Below are 16,367 nucleotides of genomic sequence, written 5' to 3'. Positions count from 1 at the left end.
ACAGAGTTACATCAGTATTTCGTGAATCTCTTTGCTAGCCTTATTTCTGTGGAATCCGAGAGCAGATAGTTAGAATCCCTTTGAAGACTATAGGGCCAAAGGAAATATCCTCCGATAACAAAGAGAAAGAAGCTTTCTGAGAAACTTCTTTGTGTTCTGTGAAATCATCTCACAGAGTTACAGCTTTCCCCTCAAGAAGCCTTTCGCTAAGACAGTTCTTGTGGAATTGGCAAAGTGATATTTGGAAGCCGATAGAGGGCTACGGTGAAAAAGGAAATATCCTCCGATGAAATCTGGAAAGAAGCTTTCTGAGAAACTGCTCTGTGATATGTGACTTCCACTCACAGAGTTACATCTGTATTTCGTGGATCTCTTTGCTAGCCTTATATCTGTGGAATCTGATAACAGATATTTCGGATCCCTTTGAAGACTATAGGGCCAAAGGAAATATCCTCCGATAACAAAGAGAAAGAAGCTTTCTGAGAAACTTCTTTGTGTTCTGTGAAATCATCTCACAGAGTTACAGCTTTCCCCTCAAGAAGCCTTTCGCTAAGATAGTTCTTGTGGAATTGGCAAAGTGATATTTGGAAGCCCATAGAGGGCTATGGTGAAAAAGCAAATATCCTCCGATGAAATCTGGAAAGAAGCATTCTGAGAAACTGCTCTGTGATATGAGACTTCCACTCACAGCGTTACATCTGTATTTCGTGGATCTCTTTGCTAGCCTTATTTCTGTGGAATCTGAGAACAGATATTTCGGATCCCTTTGAAGACTATAGGGCCAAAGGAAATATCCTCCGATAACAAAGAGAAAGAAGCTTTCTGAGAAACTTCTTTGTGTTCTGTGAAATCATCTCACAGAGTTGCAGCTTTCGCCTCAAGAAGGCTTTCACTAAGACAGTTCTTGTGGAATTGGCAAAGTGATATTTGGAAGACCATAGACGGCTATGGTGAAAAAGGAAATATCCTCCGATGAAATCTGGAAAGAAGCTTTCTGAGAAACTGCTCTGTGATATGTGACTTCCACTCACAGAGTTACATCTGTATTTCGTGGATCTCTTTGCTAGCCTTGTTTCTGTGGAATCTGAGAACAGATAATTCGGATCCCTTTGAAGACTATAGGGCCAAAGGAAATATCCTCCGATATCAAAGAGATAGAAGCTTTCTGAGAAACTTGTTTGTTTTCTGTGAAATCATCTCACAGAGTTACAGCTTTCCCCTCAAGAAGCCTTTCGCTAAGACAGTTCTTGTGGAATTGGCAAAGTGATATTTGGAAGCCCATAGACGGCTATGGTGAAAAAGGAAATATCCTCCGATGAAATCTGAAAAGAAGCTTTCTGAGAAACTGCTCTGTGATATGTGACTTCCACTCACAGAGTTACATCTGTATTTCGTGGATCTCTTTGCTAGCCTTATTTCTGTGGAATCTGAGAACAGATATTTCGGATCCCATTGAAGACTATAGGGCCAAAGGAAATATCCTCCGATAACAAAGAGAAAGAAGCTTTCTGAGAAACTTCTTTGTGTTCTGTGAAATCATCTCACAGAGTTACAGCTTTCTCCTCAAGAAGCCTTTCGCTAAGACAGTTCTTGTGGAATTGGCAAAGTGATATTTGGAAGCCCATAGAGGGCTATGGTGAAAAAGGAAATATCCTCCAATGAAATCTGGAAAGAAGCTTTCTGAGAAACTGCTCTGTGATATGTTACTTCCAATCACAGAGTTACATCTGTATTTCGTGGATCTCTTTGCTAGCCTTATTTCTGTGGAATCTGAGAGCAGATATTTAGAAACCCTTTGAAGACTATAGTGCCAAAGGAAATATCCTCCGATAACAAAGAGAAAGAAGCTTTCTGAGAAACTTCTTTGTTTTCTGTGAAATCATCTCACAGAGTTACAGCTTTCCCCTCAAGAAGCCTTTCGCTAAGACAGTTCTTGTGGAATTGGCAAAGTGATATTTGGAAGCCCATAGAGGGCTTTGGTGAAAAAGTAAATATCCTCCGATGAAATCTGGAAAGAAGCTTTCTGAGAAACTGCTCTGTGATATGTGACTTCCACTCACAGAGTTACATCTGTATTTCGTGGATCTCTTTGCTAGCCTTATTTCTGTGGAATCTGAGAACAGATATTTCGGATCCCTTTGAAGACTATAGGGCCAAAGGAAATATCATCCGATAACAAAGAGAAAGAAGCTTTCTGAGAAACTTCTTTGTGTTCTGTGAAATTATCTCATAGAGTTACAGCTTTCCCCTCAAGAAGCCTTTCGCTAAGACAGTTCTTGTGGAATTGGCAAAGTGATATTTGGAAGCCCATAGACGGCTATGGTGAAAAAGGAAATATCCTCCGATGAAATATGGAAAGAGGCTTTCTGAGAAACTGCTCTGTGATATGTGACTTCCACTCACAGAGTTACATCTGTATTTCGTGGATCTCTTTGCTAGCCTTATTTCTGTGGAATCTGAGAACAGATGTTTCGGATCCCTTTGCAGACTATAGGGCCAAAGGAAATATCATCCGATAACAAAGAGATAGAAGCTTTCTGAGAAACTTGTTTGTGTTCTGTGAAATCATCTCACAGAGTTACAGCTTTCCCCTCGGAAGCCTTTCGCTAAGACAGTTCTTGTGGAATTGGCAAAGTGATATTTGGAAGCCCATAGATGGCTATGGTGAAAAAGGAAATATCCTCCGATGAAATCTGGAAAGAATCTTTCTGAGAAACTGCTCTGTGATATGTGACTTCCAATCACAGAGTTCCATCTGTATTTCGTGGATCTCTTTGCTAGCCTTATTTCTGTGGAATCTGAGAATAGATATTTCGGATCCCATGGAAGACTATAGGGCCAAAGGGAATATCCTCCGATAACCAAGAGAAAGAAGCTTTCTGAGAAACTTCTTTGTGTTCTGTGAAATCATCTCACAGAGTTACAGCTTTCCCCTCAAGAAGCCTTTCGCTAAGACAGTTCTTGTGGAATTGGCAAAGTGATATTTGGAAGCCCATAGAGGGCTATGGTGAAAAAGGAAATATCCTCGAATGAAATCTGGAAAGAAGCTTTCTGAGAAACTGCTCTGTGATATGTGATTTCCACTCACAGAGTTACATCAGTATTTCGTGGATCTCTTTGCCAGCCTTATTTCTGTGGAATCCGAGAGCAGATAGTTAGAATCCCTTTGAAGACTATAGGGCCAAAGGAAATATCCTCCGATAACAAAGAGAAAGAAGCTTTCTGAGAAACTTCTTTGTGTTCTGTGAAATCATCTCACAGAGTTACAGCTTTCCCCTCAAGAAGCCTTTCGCTAAGACAGTTCTTGTGGAATTGGCAAAGTGATATTTGGAAGCCGATAGAGGGCTACGGTGAAAAAGGAAATATCCTCCGATGAAATCTGGAAAGAAGCTTTCTGAGAAACTGCTCTGTGATATGTGACTTCCACTCACAGAGTTACATCTGTATTTCGTGGATCTCTTTGCTAGCCTTCTATCTGTGGAATCTGAGAACAGATATTTCGGATCCCTTTGAAGACTATAGGGCCAAAGGAAATATCCTCCGATAACAAAGAGAAAGAAGCTTTCTGAGAAACTTCTTTGTGTTCTGTGAAATCATCTCACAGAGTTACAGCTTTCCCCTCAAGAAGCCTTTCGCTAAGACAGTTCTTGTGGAATTGGCAAAGTGATATTTGGAAGCCCATAGAGGGCTATGGCGAAAAAGCAAATATCCTCCGATGAAATCTGGAAAGAAGCATTCTGAGAAACTGCTCTGTGATATGAGACTTCCACTCACAGCGTTACATCTGTATTTCGTGGATCTCTTTGCTAGCCTTATTTCTGTGGAATCTGAGAACAGATATTTCGGATCCCTTTGAAGACTATAGGGCCAAAGGAAATATCCTCCGATAACAAAGAGAAAGAAGCTTTCTGAGAAACTTCTTTGTGTTCTGTGAAATTATCTCATAGAGTTACAGCTTCCCCCTCAAGAAGCCTTTCGCTAAGACAGTTCTTGTGGAATTGGCAAAGTGATATTTGGAAGCCCATAGACGGCTATGGTGAAAAAGGAAATATCCTCCGATGAAATCTGGAAAGAAGCTTTCTGAGAAACTGCTCTTTGATATGTGACTTCCACTCACAGAGTTACATCTGTATTTCGTGGATCTCTTTGCTAGCCTTATTTCTGTGGAATCTGAGAACAGATATTTCGGATTCCTTTGAAGACTATAGGGCCAAAGGAAATATCATCCGATAACAGAGAGATAGAAGCTTTCTGAGAAACTTGTTTGTGTTCTGTGAAATCATCTCACAGAGTTACAGCTTTCCCCTCAAGAAGCCTTTCGCTAAGACAGTTCTTGTGGAATTGGCAAAGTGATATTTGGAAGCCCATAGATGGCTATGGTGAAAAAGGAAATATCCTCCGATGAAATCCGGAAAGAATCTTTCTGAGAAACTGCTCTGTGATATGTGACTTCCACTCACAGAGTTACATCTGTATTTCGTGGATCTCTTTGCTAGCCTTATTTCTGTGGAATCTGAGAATAGATATTTCGGATCCCATGGAAGACTATAGGGCCAAACGAAATATCCTCCGATAACAAAGAGAAAGAAGCTTTCTGAGAAACTTCTTTGTATTCTGTGAAATCATCTCACAGAGTTACAGCTTCCCCCTCAAGAAGCCTTTCGCTAAGACAGTTCTTGTGGAATTGGCAAAGTGATATTGGGAAGCCCATAGAGGGCTATGATGAAAAAGGAAATATCCTCCGATGAAATCTGGAAAGAAGCTTTCTGAGAAACTCCTCTGTGATATGTGACTTCCACTCACAGAGTTACATCTGTATTTCGTGGATCTCTTTGCTAGCCTTATTTCTGTGGAATCTGAGAACAGATATTTCGGATCCCTTTGAAGACTATAGGGCCAAAGAAATATCCTCCGATAACAAAGAGAAAGAAGCTTTCTGAGAAACTTCTTTGTGTTCTGTGAAATTATCTCATAGAGTTACAGCTTTCCCCTCAAGAAGCCTTTCGCTAAGACAGTTCTTGTGGAATTGGCAAAGTGATATTTGGAAGCCCATAGACGGCTATGGTGAAAAAGGAAATATCCTCCGATGAAATCTGGAAAGAAGCTTTCTGAGAAACTGCTCTGTGATATGTGACTTCCACTCACAGAGTTACATCTGTATTTCGTGGATCTCTTTGCTAGCCTTATTTCTGTGGAATCTGAGAACAGATATTTCGGATCCCTTTGAAGACTATAGGGCCAAAGGAAATATCCTCCGATAACAAAGAGATAGAAGCTTTCTGAGAAACTTGTTTGTGTTCTGTGAAATCATCTCACAGAGTTACAGCTTTCCCCTCAAGAAGCCTTTCGCTAAGACAGTTCTTGTGGAATTGGCAAAGTGATATTTGGAAGCCCATAGATGGCTATGGTGAAAAAGGAAATATCCTCCGATGAAATCTGGAAAGAATCTTTCTGAGAAACTGCTCTGTGATATGTGACTTCCACTCACAGAGTTACATCTGTATTTCGTGGATCTCTTTGCTAGCCTTATTTCTGTGGAATCTGAGAATAGATATTTCGGATCCCATGGAAGACTATAGGGCCAAAGGAAATATCCTCCGATAACAAAGAGAAAGAAGCTTTATGAGAAACTTCTTTGTGTTCTGTGAAATCATCTCACAGAGTTACAGCTTTCCCCTCAAGAAGCCTTTCGCTAAGACAGTTCTTGTGGAATTGGCAAAGTGATATTTGGAACCCCTTAGAGGGCTATGGTGAAAAAGGAAATATCCTCGAATGAAATCTGGAAAGAAGCTTTCTGAGAAACTGCTCTGTGATATGTGATTTCCACTCACAGAGTTACATCAGTATTTCGTGGATCTCTTTGCTAGCCTTATTTCTGTGGAATCTGAGAGCAGATAGTTAGAATCCCTTTGAAGACTATAGGGCCAAAGGAAATATCCTCCGATAAGAAAGAGAAAGAAGCTTTCTGAGAAACTTCTTTGTGTTCTGTGAAATCATCTCACAGAGTTACAGCTTTCCCCTCAAGAAGCCTTTCGCTAAGACAGTTCTTGTGGAATTGGCAAAGTGATATTGGGAAGCCCATAGAGGGCTATGATGAAAAAGGAAATATCCTCCGATGAAATCTGGAAAGAAGCTTTCTGAGAAACTCCTCTGTGATATGTGACTTCCACTCACAGAGTTACATCTGTATTTCGTGGATCTCTTTGCTAGCCTTATTTCTGTGGAATCTGAGAACAGATATGTCGGATCCCTTTGAAGACTATAGGGCCAAAGGAAATATCCTCCGATAACAAAGAGAAAGAAGCTTTCTGAGAAACTTCTTTGTGTTCTGTGAAATCATCTCATAGAGTTACAGCTTTCCCCTCAAGAAGCCTTTCGCTAAGACAGTTCTTGTGGAATTGGCAAAGTGATATTTGGAAGCCCATAGAGGGCTATGGTGAAAAAGGAAATATCCTCCGATGAAATCTGGAAAGAAGCTTTCTGAGAAACTGCTCTGTGATATGTGACTTCCACTCACAGAGTTACATCTGTATTTCGTGGATCTCTTTGCTAGCCTTATTTCTGTGGAATCTGAGAACAGATATTTCGGATCCCTTTGAAGACTATAGGGCCAAAGGAAATATCCTCCGATAACAAAGAGAAAGAAGCTTTCTGAGAAACTTCTTTGTGTTCTGTGAAATCATCTCCCAGAGTTGCAGCTTTCCCCTCAAGAAGCCTTTCGCTAAGACAGTTCTTGTGGAATTGGCAAAGTGATATTTGGAAGCCCATAGACGGCTATGGTGAAAACGGAAATATCCTCCGATGAAATCTGGAAAGAAGCTTTCTGAGAAACTGCTCTGTGATATGTGACTTCCACTCACAGAGTTACATCTGTATTTCGTGGATCTCTTTGCTAGCCTTATTTCTGTGGAATCTCAGAACAGATATTTCGGATCCCTTTGAAGACTATAGGGCCAAAGGAAATATCCTCCGATAACAAAGAGATACAAGCTTTCTGAGAAACTTCTTTGTGTTCTGTGAAATCATCTCACAGAGTTCCAGCTTTCCCCTCAAGAAGCCTTTCGCTAAGACAGTTCTTGTGGAATTGGCAAAGTGATATTTGGAAGCCCATAGATGGCTATGGTGAAAAAGGAAATATCCTCAGATGAAATCTGGAAAGAAGCTTTCTGAGAAACTGCTCTGTGATATGTGACTTCCACTCACAGAGTTACATCTGTATTTCGTGGATCTCTTTGCTAGCCTTATTTCTGTGGAATCTGAGAACAGATATTTCGGATCCCTTTGAAGACTATAGGGCCAAAGGAAATATCCTCCGATAACAAAGAGATACAAGCTTTCTGAGAAACTTCTTTGTGTTCTGTGAAATTATCTCATAGAGTTACAGCTTTCCCCTCAAGAAACCTTTCGCTAAGACAGTTCTTGTGGAATTGGCAAAGTGATATTTAGAAGCCCATAGACGGCTATGGTGAAAAAGGAAATATCCTCCGATGAAATCTGGAAAGAATCTTTCTGAGAAACTGCTCTGTGATATGTGACTTCCACTCACAGAGTTACATCTGTATTTCGTGGATCTCTTTGCCAGCCTTATTTCTGTGGAATCTGAGAACAGATATTTCGGATCCCTTTGAAGACTATAGGGCCAAAGGAAATATCATCCGATAACAAAGAGATAGAAGCTTTCTGAGAAACTTGTTTGTGTTCTGTGAAATCATCTCACAGAGTTACAGCTTTCCCCTCAAGAAGCCTTTCGCTAAGACAGTTCTTGTGGAATTGGCAAAGTGATATTTGGAAGCCCATAGATGGCTATGGTGAAAAAGGAAATATCCTCCGATGAAATCTGGAAAGAATCTTTCTGAGAAAGTGCTCTGTGATATGTGACTTCCACTCACAGGGTTACATCTGTATTTCGTGGATCTCTTTGCTAGCCTTATTTCTGTGGAATCTGAGAATAGATATTTCGGATCCCATGGAAGACTATAGGGCCAAAGGAAATATCCTCCGATAAGAAAGAGAAAGAAGCTTTCTGAGAAACTTCTTTGTGTTCTGTGAAATCATCTCACAGAGTTACAGCTTTCCCCTCAAGAAGCCTTTCGCTAAGACAGTTCTTGTGGAATTGGCAAAGTGATATTTGGAAGCCCATAGAGGGCTATGGTGAAAAAGGAAATATCCTCGAATGAAATCTGGAAAGAAGCCTTCTGAGAAACTGCTCTGTGATATGTGATTTCCACTCACAGAGTTACATCAGTATTTCGCGGATCTCTTTGCTAGCCTTATTTCTGTGGAATCTGATAGCAGATAGTTAGAATCCCTTTGAAGTCTATAGGTCCAAAGGAAATATCCTCCGATAACAAAGAGAAAGAAGCTTTCTGAGAAACTTCTTTGTGTTCTGTGAAATCATCTCACAGAGTTACAGCGTTCCCCTCAAGAAGCCTTTCGCTAAGACAGTTCTTGTGGAATTGGCAAAGTGATATTTGGAAGCCCATAGAGGGCTATGGTGAAAAAGTAAATATCCTCCGATGAAATCTGGAAAGAAGCTTTCTGAGAAACTGCTCTGTGATATGTGACTTCCACTCACAGAGATACATCTGTATTTCGTGGATCTCTTTGCTAGCCTTATTTCTGTGGAATCTGAGAACAGATATTTCGGATCCCTTTGAAGACTTTAGGGCCAAAGGAAATATCCTCCGATAACAAAGAGATACAAGCTTTCTGAGAAACTTCTTTGTGTTCTGTGAAATTATCTCATAGAGTTACAGCTTTCCCCTCAAGAAGCCTTTCGCTAAGACAGTTCTTGTGGAATTGGCAAAGTGATATTTGGAAGCCCATAGACGGCTATGGTGAAAAAGGAAATATCCTCCGATGAAATCCGGAAAGAATCTTTCTGAGAAACTGCTCTGTGTTATGTGACTTCCACTCACAGAGTTACATCTGTATTTCGTGGATCTCTTTGCCAGCCTTATTTCTGTGGAATCTGAGAACAGATATTTCGGTTCCCTTTGAAGACTATAGGGCCAAAGGAAATATCATCCGATAACAAAGAGATAGAAGATTTCAGAGAAACTTGTTTGTGTTCTGTGAAATCATCTCACAGAGTTACAGCTTTCCCCTCAAGAAGCCTTTCGCTAAGACAGTTCTTGTGGAAATGGCAAAGTGATACTTGGAAGCCCATAGATGGCTATGGTGAAAAAGGAAATATCCTCCGATGAAATCTAGAAAGAATCTTTCTGAGAAACTGCTCTGTGATATGTGACTTCCACTCACAGAGTTACATCTGTATTTCGTGGATCTCTTTGCTAGCCTTATTTCTGTGGAATCTGAGAATAGATATTTCGGATCCCATGGAAGACTATAGGGCCAAAGGAAATATCCTCCGATAACAAAGAGAAAGAAGCTTTTTGAGAAACTTCTCTGTGTTCTGTGAAATCATCTCACAGAGTTACAGCTTTCCCCTCAAGAAGCCTTTCGCTAAGACAGTTCTTGTGGAATTGGCAAAGTGATATTTGGAAGCCCATAGAGGGCTATGGTGAAAAAGGAAATATCCTCGAATGAAATCTGGAAAGAAGCTTTCTGAGAAACTGCTCTGTGATATGTGACTTCCACTCACAGAGTTACATCTGTATTTCGTGGATCTCTTTGCTAGCCTTATATCTGTGGAATCTGATAACAGATATTTCGGATCCCTTTGAAGACTATAGGGCCAAAGGAAATATCCTCAGATAACAAAGAGAAAGAAGCTTTCTGAGAAACTTCTTTGTGTTCTGTGAAATCATCTCACAGAGTTACAGCTTTCCCCTCAAGAAGCCTTTCGCTAAGACCGTTCTTGTGGAATTGGCAAAGTGATATTTGGAAGCCCATAGAGGGCTATGGTGAAAAAGCAAATATCCTCCGATGAAATCTGGAAAGAAGCATTCTGAGAAACTGCTCTGTGATATGAGACTTCCACTCACAGCGTTACATCTGTATTTCGTGGATCTCTTTGCTTGCCTTATTTCTGTGGAATCTGAGAACAGATATTTCGGATCCCTTTGAAGACTATAGGGCCAAAGGAAATATCCTCCGATAACAAAGAGAAAGAAGCTTTCTGAGAAACTTCTTTGTGTTCTGTGAAATCATCTCACAGAGTTGCAGCTTTCCCCTCAAGAAGGCTTTCGCTAAGACAGTTCTTGTGGAATTGGCTAAGTGATATTTGGAAGACCATAGACGGCTATGGTGAAAAAGGAAATATCCTCCGATGAAATCTGGAAAGAAGCTTTCTGAGAAACTGCTCTGTGATATGTGACTTCCACTCACAGAGTTACATCTGTATTTCGTGGATCTCTTTGCTAGCCTTGTTTCTGTGGAATCTGAGAACAGATAATTCGGATCCCTTTGAAGACTATAGGGCCAAAGGAAATATCCTCCAATAACAAAGAGATAGAAGCTTTCTGAGAAACTTGTTTGTTTTCTGTGACATCATCTCACAGAGTTACAGCTTTCCCCTCAAGAAGCCTTTCGCTAAGACAGTTTTTGTGGAATTGGCAAAGTGATATTTGGAAGCCCATGGACGGCTATGGTGAAAAAGGAAATATCCTCCGATGAAATCTGAAAAGAAGCTTTCTGAGAAACTGCTCTGTGATATGTGACTTCCACTCACAGAGTTACATCTGTATTTCGTGGATCTCTTTGCTAGCCTTATTTCTGTGGAATCTGAGAACAGATATTTCGGATCCCATTGAAGACTATAGGGCCAAAGGAAATATCCTCCGATAACAAAGAGAAAGAAGCTTTCTGAGAAACTTCTTTGTGTTCTGTGAAATCATGTCACAGAGTTACAGCTTTCTCCTCAAGAAGCCTTTCGCTAAGACAGTTCTTGTGGAATTGGCAAAGTGATATTTGGAAGCCCATAGAGGGCTACGGTGAAAAAGGAAATATCCTCCAATGAAATCTGGAAAGAAGCTTTCTGAGAAACTGCTCTGTGATATGTTACTTCCACTCACAGAGTTACATCTGTATTTCGTGGATCTCTTTGCTAGCCTTATTTCTGTGGAATCTGAGAGCAGATATTTAGAAACCCTTTGAAGTCTATAGGGCCAAAGGAAATATCATCCGATAACAAAGAGATAGAAGCTTTCTGAGAAACTTGTTTGTGTTCTGTGAAATCATCTCACAGAGTTACAGCTTTCCCCTCAAGAAGCCTTTCGCTAAGACAGTTCTTGTGGAATTGGCAAAGTGATATTTGGAAGGCCATAGATGGCTATGGTGAAAAAGGAAATATCCTCCGATGAAATCTGGAAAGAATCTTTCTGAGAAACTGCTCTGTGATATGTGACTTCCACTCACAGAGTTACATCTGTATTTCGTGGATCTCTTTGCTAGCCTTATTTCTGTGGAATCTGAGAATAGATATTTCGGATCCCATGGAAGACTATAGGGCCAAAGGAAATATCCTCCGATAACAAAGAGAAAGAAGCTTTCTGAGAAACTTCTTTGTGTTCTGTGAAATCATCTCACAGAGTTGCAGCTTTCCCCTCAAGAAGCCTTTCGCTAAGACAGTTCTTGTGGAATTGGCAAAGTGATATTTGGAAGCCGATAGAGGGCTACGGTGAAAAAGGAAATATCCTCCGATGAAATCTGGAAAGAAGCTTTCTGAGAAACTGCTCTGTGATATGTGACTTCCACTCACAGAGTTACATCTGTATTTCGTGGATCTCTTTGCTAGCCTTATATCTGTGGAATCTGAGAACAGATATTTCGGATCCCTTTGAAGACTATAGGGCCAAAGGAAATATCCTCCGATAACAAAAAGAAAGAAGCTTTCTGAGAAACTTCTTTGTGTTCTGTGAAATCATCTCACAGAGTTACAGGATTCTCCTCAAGAAGCCTTTCGCTAAGACAGTTCTTGTGGAATTGGCAAAGTGATATTTGGAAGCCCATAGAGGGCTATGGTGAAAAAGCAAATATCCTCCGATGAAATCTGGAAAGAAGCATTCTGAGAAACTGCTCTGTGATATGAGACTTCCACTCACAGCGTTACATCTGTATTTCGTGGATCTCTTTCCTTGCCTTATTTCTGTGGAATCTGAGAACAGATATTTCGGATCCCTTGGAAGGCTATAGGGCCAAAGGAAATATCCTCCGATAACAAAGAGAAAGAAGCTTTCTGAGAATCTTCTTTGTGTTCTGTGAAATCATCTCACAGAGTTGCAGCTTTCCCCTCAAGAAGGCTTTCGCTAAGACAGTTCTTGTGGAATTGGCAAAGTGATATTTGGAAGACCATAGACGGCTATGGTGAAAAAGGAAATATCCTCTGATGAAATCTGGAAAGAAGCTTTCTGAGAAACTGCTCTGTGATATGTGACTTCCACTCACAGAGTTACATCTGTATTTCGTGGATCTCTTTGCTAGCCTTGTTTCTGTGGAATCTGAGAACAGGTAATTCGGATCCCTTTGAAGACTATAGGGCCAAAGGAAATATCCTCCGATAACAAAGAGATAGAAGCTTTCTGAGAAACTTGTTTGTTTTCTGTGACATCATCTCACAGAGTTACAGCTTTCCCCTCAAGAAGCCTTTCGCTAAGACAGTTCTTGTGGAATTGGCAAAGTGATATTTGGAAGCCCATAGAGGGCTATGGTGAAAAAGGAAATATCCTCCGATGAAATCTGGAAAGAAGCTTTCTGAGAAACTGCTCTGTGATATGTGACTTCCACTCACAGAGTTACATCTGTATTTCGTGGATCTCTTTGCTAGCCTTATTCCTGTGGAATCTGAGAGCAGATATTTAGAAACCCTTTGAAGACTATAGGGCCAAAGGGAATATCCTACGATATCAAAGAGAAAGAAGCTTTCTGAGAAACTTCTTTGTGTTCTGTGAAATCATCTCACAGAGTTGCAGCTTTCCCCTCAAGAAGGCTTTCGCTAAGACAGTTCTTGTGGAATTGGCAAAGTGATATTTGGAAGCCCATAGAGGGCTATGGTGAAAAAGTAAATATCCTCCGATGAAATCTGGAAAGAAGCTTTCTGAGAAACTGCTCTGTGATATGTGACTTCCACTCACAGAGTTACATCTGTATTTCGTGGATCTCTTTGCTAGCCTTATTTCTGTGGAATCTGAGAACAGATATTTCGGATCCCTTTGAAGACTTTAGGGCCAAAGGAAATATCCTCCGATAACAAAGAGATACAAGCTTTCTGAGAAACTTCTTTGTGTTCTGTGAAATTATCTCATAGAGTTACAGCTTTCCCCTCAAGAAGCCTTTCGCTAAGACAGTTCTTGTGGAATTGGCAAAGTGATATTTGGAAGCCCATAGACGGCTATGGTGAAAAAGGAAATATCCTCCGATGAAATCTGGAAAGAATCTTTCTGAGAAACTGCTCTGTGTTATGTGACTTCCACTCACAGAGTTACATCTGTATTTCGTTGATCTCTTTGCCAGCCTTATTTCTGTGGAATCTGAGAACAGATATTTCGGATCCCTTTGAAGACTATAGGGCCAAAGGAAATATCATCCGATAACAAAGAGATAGAAGATTTCAGAGAAACTTGTTTGTGTTCTGTGAAATCATCTCACAGAGTTACAGCTTTCCCCTCAAGAAGCCTTTCGCTAAGACAGTTCTTGTGGAAATGGCAAAGTGATACTTGGAAGCCCATAGATGGCTATGGTGAAAAAGGAAATATCCTCCGATGAAATCTAGAAAGAATCTTTCTGAGAAACTGCTCTGTGATATGTGACTTCCACTCACAGAGTTACATCTGTATTTCGTGGATCTCTTTGCTAGCCTTATTTCTGTGGAATCTGAGAATAGATATTTCGGATCCCATGGAAGACTATAGGGCCAAAGGAAATATCCTCCGATAACAAAGAGAAAGAAGCTTTTTGAGAAACTTCTCTGTGTTCTGTGAAATCATCTCACAGAGTTACAGCTTTCCCCTCAAGAAGCCTTTCGCTAAGACAGTTCTTGTGGAATTGGCAAAGTGATATTTGGAAGCCCATAGAGGGCTATGGTGAAAAAGGAAATATCCTCGAATGAAATCTGGAAAGAAGCTTTCTGAGAAACTGCTCTGTGATATGTGATTTCCACTCACAGAGTTACATCAGTATTTCGTGAATCTCTTTGCTAGCCTTATTTCTGTGGAATCCGAGAGCAGATAGTTAGAATCCCTTTGAAGACTATAGGGCCAAAGGAAATATCCTCCGATAACAAAGAGAAAGAAGCTTTCTGAGAAACTTCTTTGTGTTCTGTGAAATCATCTCACAGAGTTACAGCTTTCCCCTCAAGAAGCCTTTCGCTAAGACAGTTCTTGTGGCATTGGCAAAGTGATATTTGGAAGCCGATAGAGGGCTACGGTGAAAAAGGAAATATCCTCCGATGAAATCTGGAAAGAAGCTTTCTGAGAAACTGCTCTGTGATATGTGACTTCCACTCACAGAGTTACATCTGTATTTTGTGGATCTCTTTGCTAGCCTTATATCTGTGGAATCTGATAACAGATATTTCGGATCCCTTTGAAGACTATAGGGCCAAAGGAAATATCCTCAGATAACAAAGAGAAAGAAGCTTTCTGAGAAACTTCTTTGTGTTCTGTGAAATCATCTCACAGAGTTACAGCTTTCCCCTCAAGAAGCCTTTCGCTAAGACAGTTCTTGTGGAATTGGCAAAGTGATATTTGGAAGCCCATAGAGGGCTATGGTGAAAAAGCAAATATCCTACGATGAAATCTGGAAAGAAGCATTCTGAGAAACTGCTCTGTGATATGAGACTTCCACTCACAGCGTTACATCTGTATTTCGTGGATCTCTTCGCTTGCCTTATTTCTGTGGAATCTGAGAACAGATATTTCGGATCCCTTTGAAGACTATAGGGCCAAAGGAAATATCCTCCGATAACAAAGAGAAAGAAGCTTTCTGAGAAACTTCTTTGTGTTCTGTGAAATCATCTCACAGAGTTGCAGCTTTCCCCTCAAGAAGGCTTTCGCTAAGACAGTTCTTGTGGAATTGGCTAAGTGATATTTGGAAGACCATAGACGGCTATGGTGAAAAAGGAAATATCCTCCGATGAAATCTGGAAAGAAGCTTTCTGAGAAACTGCTCTGTGATATGTGACTTACACTCACAGAGTTACATCTGTATTTCGTGGATCTCTTTGCTAGCCTTGTTTCTGTGGAATCTGAGAACAGATAATTCGGATCCCTTTGAAGACTATAGGGCCAAAGGAAATATCCTCCGATAACAAAGAGATAGAAGCTTTCTGAGAAACTTGTTTGTTTTCTGTGACATCATCTCACAGAGTTACAGCTTTCCCCTCAAGAAGCCTTTCGCTAAGACAGTTCTTGTGGAATTGGCAAAGTGATATTTGGAAGCCCTTAGACGGCTATGGTGAAAAAGGAAATATCCTCCGATGAAATCTGAAAAGAAGCTTTCTGAGAAACTGCTCTGTGATATGTGACTTCCACTCACAGAGTTACATCTGTATTTCGTGGATCTCTTTGCTAGCCTTATTTCTGTGGAATCTGAGAACAGATATTTCGGATCCCATTGAAGACTATAGGGCCAAAGGAAATATCCTCCGATAACAAAGAGAAAGAAGCTTTCTGAGAAACTTCTTTGTGTTCTGTGAAATCATGTCACAGAGTTACAGCTTTCTCCTCAAGAAGCCTTTCGCTAAGACAGTTCTTGTGGAATTGGCAAAGTGATATTTGGAAGCCCATAGAGGGCTATGGGGAAAAAGGAAATATCCTCCAATGAAATCTGGAAAGAAGCTTTCTGAGAAACTGCTCTGTGATATGTTACTTCCAATCACAGAGTTACATCTGTGTTTCGTGGATCTCTTTGCTAGCCTTATTTCTGTGGAATCTGAGAGCAGATATTTAGAAACCCTTTGAAGACTATAGGGCCAAAGGAAATATCCTCCGATAACAAAGAGAAAGAAGCTTTCTGAGAAACTTCTTTGTGTTCTGTGAAATCATCTCACAGAGTTACAGCTTTCCCCTCAAGAAGCCTTTCGCTAAGACAGTTCTTGTGGAATTGGCAAAGTGATATTTGGAAGCCCATAGAGGGCTATGGTGAAAAAGTAAATATCCTCCGATGAAATCTGGAAAGAAGCTTTCTGAGAAACTGCTCTGTGATATGTGACTTCCACTCACAGAGTTACATCTGTATTTCGTGGATCTCTTTGCTAGCCTTATTTCTGTGGAATCTGAGAACCGATATTTCGGATCCCTTTGAAGACTATAGGGCCAAAGGAAATATCATCCGATAACAAAGAGATAGAAGCTTTCTGAGAAACTTGTTTGTGTTCTGTGAAATCATCTCACAGAGTTACAGCTTTCCCCTTAAGAAGCCTTTCGCTAAGACAGTTCTTGTGGAATTGGCAAAGTGATATTTGGAAG

Source organism: Macaca mulatta, chromosome 12 (assembly GCF_049350105.2).
Source record: "Macaca mulatta isolate MMU2019108-1 chromosome 12, T2T-MMU8v2.0, whole genome shotgun sequence".
In the NCBI taxonomy this organism is placed as follows: Eukaryota; Metazoa; Chordata; class Mammalia; order Primates; family Cercopithecidae; genus Macaca; species Macaca mulatta.
The sequence above is the reverse complement of the archived record's forward strand: the minus strand, read 5'-3'. Positions refer to the sequence as shown.